Source organism: Coenobita brevimanus, chromosome 45 (genome assembly GCF_032717465.1).
Source record: "Coenobita brevimanus isolate Jiangsu-jjx chromosome 45, ASM3271746v2, whole genome shotgun sequence".
NCBI lineage: Eukaryota > Metazoa > Arthropoda > Malacostraca > Decapoda > Coenobitidae > Coenobita > Coenobita brevimanus.
Window position 1 is genome coordinate 287,078 of NC_136998.1, and position 18,851 is coordinate 305,928.

Here is an 18,851-nt window from a genome sequence, read left to right on the forward strand (position 1 = left end):
TCATAATACTGTCTTGCAGTAACTTTTTTACTTCCATGCTCAGTTCCCTGTTTCTTATCACTGCTTTCAAAGAACCAACAACCTTTATTCCTTGTTATACCCTTTCCAGCACTTCATCCTCCAAACCTCCATCCTTACTCATCACACTACCCAAGTACTTAAATGCACTCACATTTTCCATTTTCTCATCATGCAACCTCACTGTACATCCAGTGGCTTCATTTCTCTCGAAGACCGTAACTTTACTCTTCCCTACATTCACTTTTACATTCCGTTTCTTACACACTCTTCCAAACTCATCCATCAAGCCTTGTAGCTCCCCTTTGTCTTCATTTAACAATACAGTATCATTTGCAGACAACAGGAGAGGGAGTTTCCAGACGTTGCCATCTCTCAATAAAACTTTCCAACATCCACTGTCCTCTCTAGTATGTCATATAACCCCATCCATATACAGATTGAACAACCATGGAGACATGACACATCCCTGTTTCATCCCAACATTCAAAGAGAAAAAATCACTCAATTCACTATCCACATGCACTGTAGCTTTAGCACCCTGATACATACTCCTCACCATATTCAGCAACTTCCAACTTACTCAATATATTCTAAATATTTTCCTCAATCCTTGTCTATCCACCTATCATATGGTTTCTCCAAATCCATGAAGGCCGCATACAATTTCTTTCCCTTCTCTAGAAACTTTTCCACTAAAGGCCTAAGAATGAATATCTAATCTATGCTACTGTATCTCTTCCTTTCCTAAAACCTCCCTGTTCATCACCAACTAATTCCTCTGTTATTTCCTTAACTTTGTCACTAAGTATCCTACCATACACTTTTCCTTTTACATTTAAGAAGGTAAATGCCCCTGTGATTACAACACACTTCCTTTTTCCCCCTTTCCTTTGCACAGGGGAATAATAATACCTAACTTCTAATCCTCCGGGACTCTACCTTCCTCTCAGGCCAATCTTCACATCTTCCATATCCATTCTGCTATTACCTCTACCCCATGCTTCAGCATTTCACCACACACTCCACCAATTCCTGGGTCTCTCCCCATTTTGACTTTCTTTATTGCTACCACTGCTTACATCCTACTGATTTCTTCCTCTCTTCTCACCCCCCTCCCTCTCCCAGCCATTCCCCAGCTACTTATTTTTTCATCACTCTCATTCTCCATATTTAACAGTTCCTAAAAGTGTTCTCTCCATCTGCTCACTTTTTCTCCCTTCTCCACTAGCAATCTACTATTTTTATCTTTCACTCCCCGACTAACTTCTGTATCACCCTGTCTAACTTTTTTTTTTACCTCTTTCCAGGACATTTTCTTACATTCCCTCCACTTTACACTCAAATTCCTTCCAAATTCCTCATCCACTCTCTTCTTACACTCTACCTATGGTAATAGTGATGAATAATAACGATTATAAATATAAGGAGGGAACCAAAGATCTACCCCTATGATAAAAGATAGAAATCATTATATTCTGTCTATCAATTGCCAGACGCCTTCATCTCGTAGTAGGTGGCCACAAACACCTTTATGTCGTCCTGTCGTGTGCTATTTGGCTGCCCTTCCTCCAACTCACATCCCTCCTGTCATATACTGTATCTCTGCACTCCATCCCTCCATCTAGTCTCTGATGCATCTCGCTGACATACATTCTTCTAGTCAGTCTCTCATTCTCAATCCGCCCCACATGGCCATCCTCTCCACATAAAGTTATTGTAATAGCAGTAGTAGTGGCGGTGGTGGTTCAGGTGGTAGTAGTAGTAGCAGTAGTGTCAGTAGTACTATTAGTAGTATCAGTATTAGTAGTAGTAGTAGTAGTAGTGGTGGTGGTGGTGGTGATGGTTCTGGTAGTAGCAGTAGTAGTCTGTCTATCTATGTACCTAGGTAGCTTCCCCCCAAAAAGGGAGGTTCCCGAGGCAGGACAACACACTCCCAGTTTCCTCATCCACACTCACACATTTACTTGTATCTCAGCCCCAGGTAGTAGTGGAAGTAATAAGAATATTTAAAAAGTTGGTGGGGCCCCATCATCCAGTCACTTGATGTAGTGCTGCCTTCAAGGTGACTCTGTACTGAATGATAAGCCACATGGCTTTCAGTAATTTAGGATTTCACTTACTGCACTAGGTGGAAACCATACCAGGAAATGACGCCTGGTGGTCTTGTGAATTACGGCGCTCCAACCAAAGCCAGAAAGCTTTTGACACCATCCTATTTAAAGGAAGTGTATGAGGTGACCCCTCAACACACACACACACACACACACACACACACACACACACACACACACACACACACACACACACACCTTGAGAACTACCTCCACATACGAGGAAATACAACTGCTGCATGTCAACAACCAGTCGGGGTAATGGAGTATTGTACGTAGTCAGTTTAGCCAACCCAATTTAAACCACCTGAAGTACATTTCTAAGAAGCGATAATTTTAAGCCAAGTTAGCCTACGCAGCACTTCTTCGTGACTAGCTTCATATTCCAATGTTTACCTATTGTTTGATGCCAACATTCAATATGGAGAGAAAATAATTTTAGGCCCAATTAGGGCAATAATGGAGGTAGCTGTAGCAGCAGTAGTCGTAGTAGTAGTAATAGTAGTAGTAGTAGTAGTAATAATAGTAGTAGTTGTACTAGCAGCAGTAGTAGCAGTAGTATAAGTAGGAGTAGGAGTAGCAACAGTAGTAGTAGTAGTAGTAGTAGTAGTAGTAGTAGTAGAAGTAGTAGTAGTAGTAGAAGTAGTAGTAGTAGTAGTAGTAGGAGTGGCAGCAGTAGTAGTAGGAGAAGCAGTAGTGGTGGTGGTGGTAGCAGTAGTAGTAGGTACGAGCGAGGGTGAAGCCCTTGCAAGTCCCTCGTCAAGTAGTGGCATTCTCTCATTATATGAGCAGCCCGGCCTGGCGCAGCCCTACTCGGCCCGGCCCAACTGTAATGGTTTTGAGAAGCTTACATCTCAGCAACCACAGGGCTGATCACTGCGTGGTTTGCAGCATATGATAGCCCAGTTCTCTAAGATTTGTTTTTGGCAGGTTTTATCACATCCCGGCGGTGCACGTGGCACGTGACACACGCCAAGTGCAGCATGTCGAAAATCTTGGAAAGAGGGCCACAGGCCAGACAGTCTGTGGTAAAGACATGAAACTTGGTGGGTAGACAGCCATCAATATACTGTAGGCAGCCTTGGGGTGTAAACTTGGTAGGTAGATAGCCACAATATACTGTAGGCAGCCTCGGGGTGTAAACTTGGTAGGTAGACAGCCATCAATATACTCAAGGCAGCCTCGGGGTGTAAACTTGGTAGGTAGATAGCCATCAATATATTCAAGGCAGCCTCGGGGTGTAAACTTGGTAGGTAGACAGCCATCAATATACTGTAGGCAGCCTCGGGGTGTAAACTTGGTAGGTAGATACCCATCAATATACTCAAGGCAGCCTCGGGGTGTAAACTTGGTAGGTAGATAGCCATCAATATACTCTAGGCATCTTTGGGGTGTAAGGCCACATTTCAATGCTTTCGGATTTAAGTGGCCTCGCTCGTACCTCGCCGACAAAGGCGTTTTACTGGTAGTAGTAGTAGTAATAGGAGTAGCAATAGTGGTGGTGGTAGTAGTATTAGCATTAGTAGTAGCAGCAGCAGTAGTAGTAGTAATAGTAGTAGTAGTAGTAGTAGTAGTAATAATAATAATAATAATAATAATAATAGTACTGGTAGTACAGTAGTAGTAGTAGTAGTAGTAGTACTGGTATCAGTATTGGTAGTAGTAGCAACCCCAGGCTCATCTGAATGTCAACCCAGTGGACTGCAGTCTGATATCACCCTTTTGCATTGCACCATTCTGCTCTCGGGGGTACAGGGAGAGACATGAGAGACGTTTGTTTAGCCGGGCAGTGGAACCGCCTGGTGATGCCGGTGCCACCACGTGAAGGTGTTTCTCTCCGGCACCCAAGTTAAAGTTAAAAGTATACAGCGTTAGGCAGAGGCTGACCATAACGCTGCTCCAGACTCTTGCTCGTGTCTTGTGGGGACGGCTCAGTCAGTGTTTTTGGTGCCTATCGTGCATCAGTTATTTCCTATTACCACTGTCACAAACGTGCCCACACCAGCCGACTGAGCCGTACCCGCAACACACAAAGTACCATCCCCACCCGCACTGTACTCACCCACGTGGAATCCACCTCGCTCATCCTGGAAGGCAAAATTGAACCAGAATCAGTAAATGTACAGTAGGTGGTAGAAGGGGTGTCCATCATCCACTCACCCGATGTAGTGCTGCCTCTCTCTCTCTCTCTCTCTCTCTCTCTCTCTCTCGATGACTCTACAATGAATGATATAAAAAACACATGCTGGGTGGTAACCATATAACCAAATGACGCCTGGTGGTTTAGTGGTATAAGGCGCTGCGACTGGGTGGAGTTTGTATGTGTTCCAGCTGAGGGATGGCTGGGGTTTCTTACTTGCATAATGCCACTCAGGGGCGTGTGAGTCTGGTCACCTTTGCCTTAAATATCGGGACTAAGTAGCCTAGCCCCGGACCCTACGATCCTGTTTATATGGGGCAAAATGGAACTGGACGTTGTTGTTGTTGTTGTGGCTTAATGTCTATATTATCACTATGATCACGTTTTCTGTTGTACGGCGCTACAAACTGTACACAGATACACAGACCACACAGACCTTAGGGCCCTGGTGAGGCAGTGCGGCCCAGCCCCTGTATGTCACTGACGCAAACTATGTCCACATTAGAAAGACATGGAGTGAATACGAGAGGTTGTCTACTGGACGCGGGTTCGAATCCCGGCTGGGGCAGGGAACAGCGTTAGTATTTGAAATTAATTGTAAGTAGACTTTACTAACCTACCATAGGACCCGCCCACATGTCAAAACACCCCCATTAATACCAATACACCAGTCCTGTATGACACAACCCTGGCATGTATTCAATATGGATGTAGACATTATTGGCATTATATAGGCATTAGTATAGATCTCATAAACACAAGGTACAGGAAGTAGTGTCTGCTGGGGACATACACAGTTTCTCACCAGCAATGTCAATTCACATAATGTATATCCACAACCATGTTGTCCCGGACCATCAAGAATCCTTAACCATATGATGTATCTCAAACTTCCTCGTAGTCCAGACGACCAAGAATTTCATGACGTATTCAAACACGTGGAGTAACCAGCCCTAGTCAATTAGTCCACGTGGATGGAAATCTACCAGACATTACAACACACACACACACATCCTCTCTCAGCTGTATATAACGTCGGAGAGATTCCCTTCAGAGCAGAGGAAGGGGAGAGAAGGGCTAGAGAGAAGGTCTGACACAGGGGTCACGCTCCACTACACTGTATCTCACTATTGTAACTGTGTGCATTAAACTTCCTAACCCAGGAGTGCTGTAACTCACCTCGTTGACACTACGTCTCACTACTTTATTCTGGCTGAACTTAACGATCCATACTCGATTGCTCTATCTCCCTACAAGTACAGTTGCGAGCAGATGACTCGAGGCCACCTAGTCCACCAACATGTTGATGTTTTATCTGGTAACAGTGGTAGCTATGAACTTGACCGAGATTCGGTCGGCTGTTCGGGCCAAATAAACCCAGAGATAAATTGTCAATGTGCCGTTCTAACTGGTCTCCAATCAATATCATGCAAGTAAACGTATTATATTGATAATGATTAACGTGTTGTACATGTGGTAAATATATTTATAATCATAGTATTACAACACAGGCATCCAAATAGGGGTACGTTCATTCATGTGAGACACACGGGTATCCCGAGTGTGCAGCTCCATCACCACCTCGGTCTGTGACGTAGGCACCACGTGACGCCACGTATGGGAAGGGGCATGAAGGTGGAACCAATTGGTCCGTTCAAGATAAATATATATAGAGAGAAATCGTTCGACTTTACCACTCGAATATTAAACAAACATTGGTTGCGTATGTCAAAACAAACATATTATAATCTTTAATCTCATATACGTTTAATACCGCAGCCAACCGCCTGCCCCCTCCCCCCTCCTCCTCCCATCTGACGTCCCACCTCGTCCCTCCCTTCCTCACCCACCACCCTCCTTATAACTCCCACACACCCCTCCCCCTGTTCCGCCTACTGTGGTGTGAACCTTTAACTCTCCCACCTGCTTCGGATTTAGACTTCGACGAAAGTGAGGTTCACGGTGAGGGATGACTGGCATGACGGCATTTTTGTGATAATAATGCTAGGTTGCGGGGAAGCTGATAACCCTACGGTATATCTCTTGAAAACTGGTAAAGGTTGTTTGGTTCACGACAATAGTCGAACCAAATAAATCACTACCGATACCCGTGTGTCACACATGAATGAATGCACCACTATTTGGATGCCTATGTTGTAATACTATGGTTATAAATATAACTACCATGTGTATGACATATAATACGTTTACTTGCATGATATTGATTGGAGACCAGTTAGAACTGCACATTGCCAAATTATCAATGGGTTTGTTTTGTCCGAACAGCCGACTGAATCTCGGTCAAGTTCATAGCTACCACTGTTACCAGATAAAACACCAACATGTTGGTGGACTAGGTGGCCTCGAGTCATCTGCTCGCAACTGTACATAAGACCACTCTATCGAGATGGACGGTGGGTGTTGGCGCCGAAGTGGTGGCATGTGAAGGTGTATAGTAAGTAGGAGGACTGTTGGGCGTTAGGGAACGGAGTGCTAAGCCTATGCCCATAGGCAGACACGTGAAATACATAAACAAATCACTTAGTAAAAGGCGTTAGGAACACCACAAAGGCACATAAAGTATAACCTCAGATCCTAACAGTCATAATAATGCTTTAGGTACAGGAGTGAGAGGAAAGGCTAGTACAGCAGAAGGCTCTCCCCCCCACGCTCCAAAAACTACAAGGTGGTCCGCATATACCGCCTCTCTTCCATTTCCTGGGGTGATTTATCAGTGTTATCAGTGTCTGTCCTGCATCATTTATTCATTTCGTACTCCCCTGCAACTCTCAGACCCACACCAGCAGACTAAGCCATCCCCACAACACAAAACATAGCATCAGGTAAGTTTCTGGCGAGTTGCTACTTATAGACCACCCTGTATTGTTGATACTGATGGCAAGTAAGATGTAACATTCAGGACAAACAAAGAATAGCATCTAACCATTTATCTATCTATCTGTCCATTTATCTATCAATCTGCCTATCTATACCTACCTGCCTGTCTATCCATATCCATCTATTCGTCTATCTATCTATTTTTTAAACCCAGTTTTCATGTTAACCGTACAAAATAATGCTGTATATAACGACACAGTAAAGACACATTGAAATACCTGGAAGGGGAAAGCTGTGGCCAGGCCAGTGAAGGCCACCAGCAGCACACACACCACCTGATGTGTCCTCATGTTAAGGCGCCACAAACCCTGCCCTAACCACCCACCACTTATATACCTGCCTGACACCCACACACTCCTACTACCACCAAATCACCATCCCCAAGCCCCTCCTCCACCACCACCCCTCACCCCATCCCCTACACCACCACTTACCCCCATCCCCACCACTACCACTTAGCCTCCCACCCCCCCACCACCACCTCTCACCCCCCCCACCACCAAACTCTTAAACTAATATGTGCTGTCACCCCCTTCACTCATACACACATTTTATTGTCCATATTCCCTCCCTCCTTCCCCCCACTTCTCTCCCCTCCCTCCTCCTTCTCTCCTCTCTTTCCTCCACTTCTTACCTCTCCTCTCTCTCGTACCCCCACTTCTCTCCATTCAACGTCTGCTACCCACACTCAATCCGCATTCCTTTTTCCCTTTTCATTCTTCTCTCCCTCCACCTTAACCTTGAGTTTCCTTTTCCTCCCCATCTCCTCCTCCACCAGCCCCCCTCCTTCCCCCCTCCCACTCTCCCTTCTCTTTAGGTTCTCCCCTGCTCTGCTTCTCACTCTCCCATCCTTGCTTCCCCCGCTCATTTCATTCCTTCCTTCAACCATTTTCAATCTTGCTTCCATTTTCCATCCATCTTCTTCAGACAATTCCCTCTCCCGACACACACACACACACACACACACACACACACACACACACACACACACACACACACGTCCTTCCCCACATCCTTTACTCGTATAAAAGGTCTATCATAATTTGCATATAATTGTTTTCTATATCTAATATATATATATATATATATATATATATATATATATATATAATATATATATATATATATATATATATATATATATATATATATATATATATATATAATCAATTTGAATGATCCTGTGAATAGATAGTGGTTTACGTCTCCATATACCAAGATAAGAGCAAGTTGCAGGAAGAGGTGATTGGTTCTGGATGGACACCACAGCTTCGTCACCAAGGGTAGTTGCTCCTCATCGGCGCCAGTATGAAAGGACCAATAAATCTGTGTGCTCAGACCATAAATACAAGATTGCGTTAGTCTTGTTCTTAATGGAAAGTTAATTAAGACGACAGGGTTTTATGATTATGGCCTGAAGATTACCTGTGTACGTTTTATTACTACACACACCCACGCCTGTGTTTACTGCGCCTTATATTTCGATGTAGGCAGGGGCGCCCACCATCCACTCACTCTATGTAGTGCTGATTGGCTGAGTGACAAGGCAGCCATTTTCCTTTTAAGTAGAAAATTTTATATAACACCATGTGGTAACCATGTACCCAAAGGACGCCTTGTGGTCTAGTGGGTTAAAGTGCTCCAGCCAGACTGAGCCTCAAAGGGTTTGTGTCCGAGGCCTGGTTGGAGTTTATGGTTCACATAATGCCGCTCTGGGGCAAATGAGGCTGGTCATTCTCGCCTTACATACCTGGGACTGAGTAGCCTAGGATAGTGCAAGAAAGGATTTGGTGAGGAATGGACTTACATAGTCAACTAAAAGCACATCAGACGATCCGACATGTTTCGGGGACGGCTCAGGCTGTTGGTATGGGCGTGGGTGTGGCACTGGGAGTAGGAAATGACTAAATGCTGCAGGATAAACACTGACAACGCTGCTTGGGCCGTCCCCGCAACACACGATACGTCACCCGGTGGAGTGCACTTTAGATGGTGTCTTCATTAAGATACTCAAGAGGAATAATGCATTTGTAATCTACTATTTCTATCTTCAGAGGATTTTATTAAACTCTATAGGTGACCTGTTGTAGTGAAAATCATTATTTTGCGATTGTATATGCTTTATTTATGCGATTGTATGCTTCATTCAGGGATTGTATATGCGCCATTACTTCTGCCATTATGTATGCTCTTTTATTTCTGCTATTGTATATGCTTCTTTATTTCTGTGATTGTGTATGTTACTTTATTCCATGACTGTGTAATTATGCTCCCTTAATTCTGTAGTTGTATATGCTCCTATATTTCTGTTTGTCTATGCTCCTTTATTTCTGCTGTCATATTTGTTCCTCTATGTGTTGGATATTATGCTCCTTTATTCCCTGAGATATTACGCCCCTTGATTTCTACTATTGTATACTCGCCTTTATTTTCAGATTATAGATTAATGTATTTTATAGTCCATAACATTTCCTTTTCCGTCTTTCCTATAAAATTTCTATGGTTGTTCTTTCTTTTAATTTTTTTTTCTTCCCTGACCGTTTATCGGAGGGAGTGGAGGGAGGGGGAGAGTCTTCCTCTTTTCTATCCTTTTCTCTCACATATTGGCTAAATATCTAGTAAATAAAGTTATGTGAGAATAGACTTCCTGTGGTACTGGAGAGGGGCGCCTTCACATGGTGGCACCGATATGACTGGACGGTAGAGCTACCCTGTTATACAAACGCCCGTCCACTGCCTCCCTATCCTTGAGGTTGATAAGCTCCAGGAGGATGACAGTTTTAATCTGCAGTCCAACAGGTTCACGTTGCAGATGAGTCCAGGGTTGCGATTACCGGCACTACTACTACTACTGCTGCCGCTGCTGCCGCTATCGCAGCCGCCACTGCTGCAGCTGCTGTTACTCTACTACTTTTACTTTACTAGTATTACTACTACTATTACTACTACAACAACAACAACTACTACTACTGCGACTACTGGCGGAGCAGCAGCAGTAAAAACTGTTATATAAATCAAGGAGTAAGACACGGAGTAGTGCTTTGACCTTTACTATTTCTTTTGTCACTAATCCTCTTAATCATGTTTCCTCATGTACTGCAGGATGTACTTCGGGGGTATTTTTAAGTTTAGTATAGACTATCATGTGTTTAGTGATATAGGACGTAAACTAAATAGTTTTTTATTTTTTTAATTTAACATATTTTTGAGGTTTGTAATATGTAAATATTGATACAGTTTTCTCTTGTTTAATTCACACTCATACAATGTCCCACTGTATGGTCTTCCCTTATGGAATGGAAACGTATGTTTTAAAACTATTGTATTTAAATGTTTTAAAATGGCATGCAATAATGATCTGAGAAGAATGTGTGGTGTTCCTGCATATGGCAGTAGCCACATCAAAGCCAGTAACTGCAATCAACTGCTATATAGTACATCACACAGCTCTGACCCAAGCAAAGTGCGTAATAGACTACTGAATAATCACAACACCCGTCTTAGGAACACTATTCCATATTTATATAAAGGCATGCGTTTTAATAGTGTTGTTGCTCTGTTTAAAAATGAAGAGAAAGTGAATGCTCTGATAAAAAGTTGTGATGCCATAATGTGCTGGTTAATATGGCTACAAAAACATGAAGACAGGCGGGTCCTTGTTTATTTATGGATAACAGTGCATTTAGCAGTGTGGTATGAGACTGATATTTTTAATGAAATAGTATATATATATATATATATATATATATATATATATATATATATATATATATATATATATATATATATATATATGCATTTTTAACGTTTATATGAAGTTTTCATAATATTTATTAATTTTTTAACGAACTTTTGGATCCTATTACATTTTTTTATTCGTACAATTTTTTACTAATAGACTGTCGATTTTTATAATTAAGAACATAATATTTTATAGCTGTTGGTTTAGTGGCTGTTTTTGCCGTTGAATAAGATTTAACACCGTAATCAGTTGTTTTTACACGACGTGCGGTTAATGTATACACATTAAGTATTATTAAATTGGCAGTTTGATTATCATGGTTATTAATTTTTATCTTATATATATATATATATATATATATATATATATATATATATATATATATATATATATATATATATATATATATATATATATATATATATATATATTAGACTGTCAGCTAATTTTTCACGCGTAGCCTAGCTGTATGTGTTTACGCCAGTGTCCCTTCATGTAAGTGTATTTGTATAAATATGTATATAATTGTGTGAATGCACAGCATATGGGCGTATGTGTATGTGTTTTGAGAAAACGTTTTACTATGAAATCCTGTTATGTACATCCAGATGCTGTATGTACCCTGTACTTAATACACTGAGAACTGATTTTAAACTTATAGAATATGAAGGATATTTAGAATATGTTTACTATATACTCAGGCAATGTAATTATATTGCGAATTAAAGTGAAGTTATATTTACAAATATCCTGCTGTTTCTTTCTCTTCCTCCAAATGTTTCATTCTTCATTCCATATTCTGCTTACATCATCTTGCTTTTCTACCTTCTTCTCACTCTGTATCACTCTTCATCCAACACCTTTCTTCAGTGGCCTTTTTCATTTCTTAATTTCTTCTCCTGGTTTTTCACTTCCCTCTCCCACTCCCGACCTCTCATTATTTCTCCCTCTCCTTGCTCCTCCTTTTCTCTTCTCATCTCTCACCAAACCCTCTTCTTCCATCATTCTCCAACTTCCTTGTTTTTGCAGATACGCTGGCCCTCTTCCACCCTCATCCCTCAACTTCCTCTCCTGGCTCATCATCATCTTGCACCTTCCCTTCCTCTCCATATCTCCTTTGCCCCGTTACCCTTTCCCTCTCCCCCGCATTCACCCTTTACCCTTGCGCACTCTCTACCCTTAATCACTCTCTCCTCTCGCCCACTTTCTCCCCTCGCACACTCTGTTCCTCCTCACTCTCTCCCTCCTCACCCCTCCCTTTATCGTCCCTCTTCTCCTCTGAATGACAGTCATAACACATCACACCTGGCCACACCACACCTGGCCACACCACACCTGTCCAAGCAGCATTGATTCGTAAGACTGATGAAGGTATTGCCGGGTGCTTTGAGTTCTCGGTACACTCCCTGACACACCTGCACTTAATTAGTCACATGGAAGTCAAGTTTACTCGATAGCGTTACGTAATTCTGGTGAAGTATTTGCCATTCAGTCTTACTTGTGGAGGAAGAAGGCATGAGAGAACAATTTTCTTATTTTTTTTATTTTTTTTTATAATGCTGACGAGAGGAGGACAAATGAAGTAAACATTGATAGCGCTGACTGAGCCGTCCACACAACACACAGGCATTCACCTGTGGCCTTCATTAACCCCCTCACAGCCAGGGAGATCTACCCATCTATCCATCTGTCACCCAGTCCTTTTCTGCCCCGTCATCAGGAGCGTAGGGGTCCTGGGGTAGGCTACTCAGTACTCACAATTAAGGAGAGTGTGACAGTAAACCCCAACCATCTCTTGGGTGGCTGGAGCTCCTTAGCCCACTATACCACCAGGCGTCATTTGGTCATATGGTCACCACCCAGCGTAGGAAATGGCTTGCTGGTTTACAAGAAACCATTTCATTTGTAACGCAGCTCAGAGTCACTACATACAGTGAGTGGATGATAGGTGCCCCACCTACCATCATGATATCTATATCTCGTATATATTTCCCCAAGGTTAGATAACAATGAAAGTGCTTTGGAGAGCCATTGTATGTGAAATGCATTTGGCATTATATCTTGTTTTAGGAAGATTTTGCATAGTCATTTTATACTAAGGTCAAAGTAGATATATGACCTAAAGTGATCAGAGGAGATGAATAATTGAAGTTATTTCTTTATTTACAAACTATAGCTTAATGACTTGTGCAAAACTTTTGTGGATTATATATATAGTAAAATTACCCCGATAGTATGCAGTCATTTAAAAATCGGAAATAATAACTTAGCTATGAGGAAAATAACTAATAACAGTAATGAAAGGATAAGCTAATTATGTTATGGTAATCACGATGATAATTCTAATCCTCCTCCTCAGCACGATGATGTCATTTCCACATATAATCTCTCAGTATGGCCAGGCGTAGTGGCCGGGATAATGCAGGCTGCCTCTGATCCCGGCAGTGACAAACGCCTCTCCTGACCTGACAACAGCTGCTTGATGGAGACGAGAAGGAAGTGAAAAAAGCGTGATTGTACTGAAGGTATTACTTGTTTAGATGTAGGTGGGGCGCCCATCATCCACTCACTCGATGCAGCTGGTTTACATCCAGGAGATGGCTGGGGTTTACTATTCACATTAACCCGCCGCGTCCCGGAGACGTGAATTCACGTCCTCACATGATGTGCACTCATATCCCGGAGACGTAAATTAACGCGGCAACATTGCGAGGTCCCTAATTTGCACAATTTTCAATTTTCGCGAGTGATTTCACGAGTGATTTTTGGCACGTATACACGGGACACCTTCCTCTATTCCTCTACAAGAAGCCAAGCAGGGACAATGCCTTACACCGCATAACCTCTCCCTCCCCCCTGCATGCCATTGTCTCGGCAATTCACCTGTTACCAGTGACCTGGCCAATAAAGACATTCAGGGCCAGAGTGATTCCCCAATCGATGACAATGTGGAGGACAAAGTTTACAAAGTTTACATAGCATTAGAGGAAGAAACAGTCAGAAATGATGATCAGGTAATGTGGGAAAAAAAGGTCATGAATGGTGATGAGTTAGTGAGAGAAACAATGCTTATAATGCCTATATTACTGTTTGAAAACCAGTATACTCTTGTACTACATATAAATTCGTACCAAGTAAATAAATGAAATACTGTTTATGAGTGGATAAAATAGTTACCCTCCCATAGAACTCGTTTTCTTTGGTGCCAGCCTGTTAGAAAACCCATTCAGGTAAGGAGGAACTCGTACCTGGATCGAGTATTTTAAACCTCAGGTGAGCGATTTCTCTATGAATTTTCGATGTTTCTCACCAAAAGCGGATGTTTGAGCCAAAAAAAAAAGGTCCAAAAATGTCGGGACTGGGGCGTACCACTGCCCAGAAAACGTCGGGATGGGGCAGACCACTCAGAGGCGAGTGAGGCTGGTCACATTCATTTTAAAGGTAGAGACTTCCTAGCACCTTTTACTTAACGATTTATTTTTGGATACGGCTGGTTAATATAGTTTTGTACGTAATATATGAAGAGTAGTGTTATATTAAAACTCGAGGGGCATTCAGTGGAGCGCATCTCTCCGACAAGGGCAACGTAATTTCCCAGCCACTCATCATAAGGGGTTAGCGTTTGTCACCACTGATTAGGGTTTCACAATTTTTTTTTTTTTCCCGATCCAGAATCTGTAATAAGAGCCGGATCGGTGAATAAAGTTAATCTATTTTTCCCTGAGATACAGGCTATCTACCCACCATATTTGGTCCAAATCCCTCTTATAGTTTTTGGGTAATCCTGATAACAAACAAACAGACGGGTGAAAACACTCTCCTTGTCGGAGAGAATGAATTATATAGGACAGAAATGTAAAGCAAGGCGTAATAAGCAAAACAAATGTCTTAGGAAGAGGTTTTAGGGAGCTTTCTTCACCTACGGGAATACTGGGTTAAGTACCGAACCCCGGAGCGTCTGATGAGGTAAAAGGATTGGAGTGGATGATGGACGAGGGATATTCAGTTGTTAATTTATTTATAGCAGTCCAAACAGAGCAAAAAAAACTAATATTTTTGTAATACCACAAGGCTTTTCAAATTTTGAGATTTGTTCAACACTCTTTTTCTCTTCTGTGGAGGAAGCCCCCTAACACCTTTTCCTAAGCGGTTTATGTTTTCTCGTCTGTGGAGGAAGCCCCTAACACCTTTTCTTGAGCGGTTTATGTTGCTTATTATACCTTGGTATCCTCTTCTGTGCTGCATAAATCCTTCCTTCAATATCGTCATACTCTGCATAGATTGCGTATAAAAAGAAATTCGCAAGATATCTGAAAATAAATCGTTAAGGAAGAGGTGTAAGGGAGCTTCCTAACCGACGAGAATAGAAGCCAAAGAATAATTTTTTGCTGAGTTTGTAAATGATAGGCAATGTTGAGTTTGTAAATGTGCTGAGTTTGTAAAGGATAGGCAGTGCTGAGTGTGTAAAGGATAGACAATGCTGAGTTTGTAAAGGATAGGCAATGCTGAGTTTGTAAAGGATAGGCAGTGCTGAGTTTGTAAAGGATAGGCAGTGCTGAGTGTGTAAAGGATAGGCAGTGCTGAGTGTGTAAAGGATAGGCAGTGCTGAATTTGTAAATGTTAAGTAGTGCTGAGTTTGTAAATGTCAAGTGGTGCTGAGTTTGTGAATTACATGTAGTGTTGAGTGTACACAGTTTATTAGGCTATGTAACTGGTATGAAAGTGCTAATACAGTTTGCTAAATATATAAAGATGGCTGCTGCTTGATACGGTACTTGATATTAGTTCATTCCATCCTGACATCTACATTTCTTACTATAGTTTTTTCACTCTAACTTGGCTCAGATTATCGTCCTTCTGGCGCGTTTTTCACGTTGATCTTTGGCAGAAAAAAGGCAGCACTACAACTCCACTAAATCCTTGCTATAGCAATTCTTCGTGACTAGCATCATATTCCAATAGTAATCTATTGATACAACTCAGCAATTACGGTGGAGAGATGGCAGTTTCAGGCCATGTTAGAGTAAAACGAGTGTAATTCCAGTTTAAGAGTAGAGAACACAAGCTGGAGCAGACTGTTCTGTTTTACCCCGGGTTGCTTGGTTTGCCTGTCTGCCTGTCTGTTTGCAGGATTACTCAGAAAGTTATGAACGGATTTTGCTGAAATTTTGTGAAATGGTGAGCCATGGTCCAATGAGTAAATGATTAAATTTTGGTCTGGATCCGGATCCGTATCCGGAGTATCCAGCACAATATCTCCAAAAGTTCTCAATGAATTTCAATGAAATTTCGTGGAAAGGTGCGCCATGAGCCAACAAAGAATTGTCTGGAATTGGGGGCGGATCCTTATCCTATATCCACGGATCCGGATCCGGGATTTTTCAAAAAGTTATGAGCGGATTTTAATAAAAAGTTTGTGGTAGGGTGGGCCGTGGACCAAGGAAGAAATGATTAGATTTTGGGGCTGATTCGGATCCGGATTGGAGTATCTCGCACAATATCTCCAAAAGTTCTCAGTGAATTTTAACGATTTTTTTGGGGAAAAGTGGGCCACTGACCAAGGAAGAATTGTTTAAATATTGAGGCAGATCCAGATCCGGATCCTATACCCACGGATCCGGATCCGGGTCTTTTTTATGGCAATGGAATTGGCGGAGGTATGCGCTCTCTGAGCCCTTTCTAGTTTTGTAATGAACTCGACTCACGGTGGCATAAGTACAAATGAGCAGGTAACTCCTGCATTACAATAATCCCGCACTGCATTGACCGAGACACTTCATCCACCCATCCCTCATTCACTCCTTTTTTGCCTTATCAGGAGCGTAGGGGCCCAGGGCTAGACTACTCTGTCCCGACATTTAAAGCAAGGGTGACCAGCCTCACTGCCCCTGAATGGCATCATGTGAGCAACAAACCCAACCATCCCTTCATCCCCAAATGGAAAACCTTCCAGGCTCAATCCGGTTGGGGAATCTTAACGCACTAAACTTCCAGGCGTCATTTGGTTATAGATATAAAAATTTCATACTTCATGAGGCAGATATCTGAGCGATGGGTTGTCTGTAAATGATGTGAGCAGATGGCGACTAGTATTGGAGCAGCGCGGGTGGGGCAGTGGCGCGGTGAGAGAGTGGCTGTGTTGGCTGTTGACACAAGTGCCTCGCCAAACACCCACAGCACCTGCACCAACCACCCTCACTGACGTTGTCAACACATGAATGATGACTCAGTCCTGTCTATTTATCTATGTATCTATCTATCCATCTATCGTATGACGCTTTATTCCCTTAAGGCAGTGTTTTCCAAACTGTGGGGGGCGTACTATGTGCCAGGGGGACGCAGTCTCATGATAAGAAATTTAGGAACAATCTCAAAATTGTTTGGATTTTTGTCGAGAATGATTTGCAAGATAGATTTACATTAATCTTTGTTATAACTGATGAACATTATTATTATTAATTATAATTATAATTATAATTATAATTATTAATTATTATTATTATTGTTATTATTATTATTATTATTATTATTATTATAATTATAATTATCATTATAATTATTTATATTATTATTTTTATTTATTTTTTTACTACTACTACTACTACTACTACTGCTGCTACTACTACTACTGCTACTACTACTACTACTACAATTATTATTATTTGTTAATGAATGGACTTAACTTTTTTGCCAATATTTCATATTTTTGCAATTCGCAAAATAAGAAGATGAAGACTGTATTAAAATACGAATCTTAAACTAAAAACTCTACAGAACACTAGCAGGGATACCCGGCGTTGCCCGGGCCAAAAAGGCGAACACTCTTATGCTGACCTCAAATGACCAGATCTAAATTGACCCCCCTCAAACCATCCTTGGGTCACCCTGCTTCCGAATATATATGGGTCTGGGGGTCTCTGGCCTTGGTTTGGGCGTGACTGAGGTACAAACAAACAAACAACACGGCTCTTGTATATAGACTAGAACGTGTGGCCGTCAGCACATAAACGTCCAACGTTTTTAATACGTTACGTCAAACGTTTTTAATGTGTCACGCCTGGTTTCTTCGCGTTTTACTATTTATTGTTGTTCAGGTAATTGGTCAAGAATATTCAAATGTTTTACTATATAATTTTTTTGCAGACGTATAATCATATGTAATGCACTAAAGTATTAAAACCAAACGTAAAGAGAGTACTATAAAATGGCTTTGTTCCCCTCTTCAGTACGTACTGTACCTCGATCGTGTAAATAGTGTGGCAGAGGGCAGGGGCGTTGTCAGAATATTTGGAAGTTAGAGGCATTCATTGTGGAAATTTTGGAAACCACTACCGTAAGGGATGGTCACAAAAGAACCTCTTGCATGTCGCCCTGTCCTGTGTCATTTGGCTGTCCACTCTGCACCTCACCTCCTCTTCAGTCATACGTCTCTCCATTCCACCCCTCCATCTTTTTCTTGGTCCCTTTCCCCTCCTCTCCCCCTCTACCTCATATACTCATTCCACGCTAAGGAAAATATAAAACTATTTTTCCGCCTTTGCCTAGTAATGTTGCAAGAATGGTAGGCAGCAAAGAAGTGGTATGCCGTCCTAATGGACGCGTGTTCGATTCCCACTTGGGGCAGGAAACAGTTTAACGATTTGAATTTAATTTAAAATGGACTTTACTGATCTACCGCATGACCCACAGACGTCAAGCCTCCCCCACAAATTCCAGTACACCAGACCTGCATATGATAGCACTAGCATGTATTCAGTATGGTCGGTGGGTGCCAGAGCCGATGTAGTGACTTATGGAGGTGTATAGTACGTAGGAGAACTACTGTATTTCGGTGAATGGACTCTTAAGCATATACCCAGGGTTAGTTACATAAAAGAAGAAAGCCTGCCATGATAAGGAAGATACGGCAGAGGGCTGATTGACTTTACCTTATAGCGTT

The 18,851-nt window shown here is 42.0% G+C and overlaps 1 protein-coding gene across 1 annotated transcript in view; it reads right to left on the reverse strand.

Annotated features, from left to right (window-relative positions):
• LOC145398282 (uncharacterized) overlaps positions 1-17,099 on the reverse strand; it is a 38,223-nt gene extending 21,124 nt beyond the window's left edge. The window contains exon 1 of the transcript XR_013897111.1: positions 17,084-17,099. The gene's annotated coding sequence lies outside the window, so the exon portion shown is untranslated. The remainder of the gene's footprint in view (positions 1-17,083) is intronic.
• Between the last annotated feature and the right edge of the window lie 1,752 nt (positions 17,100-18,851).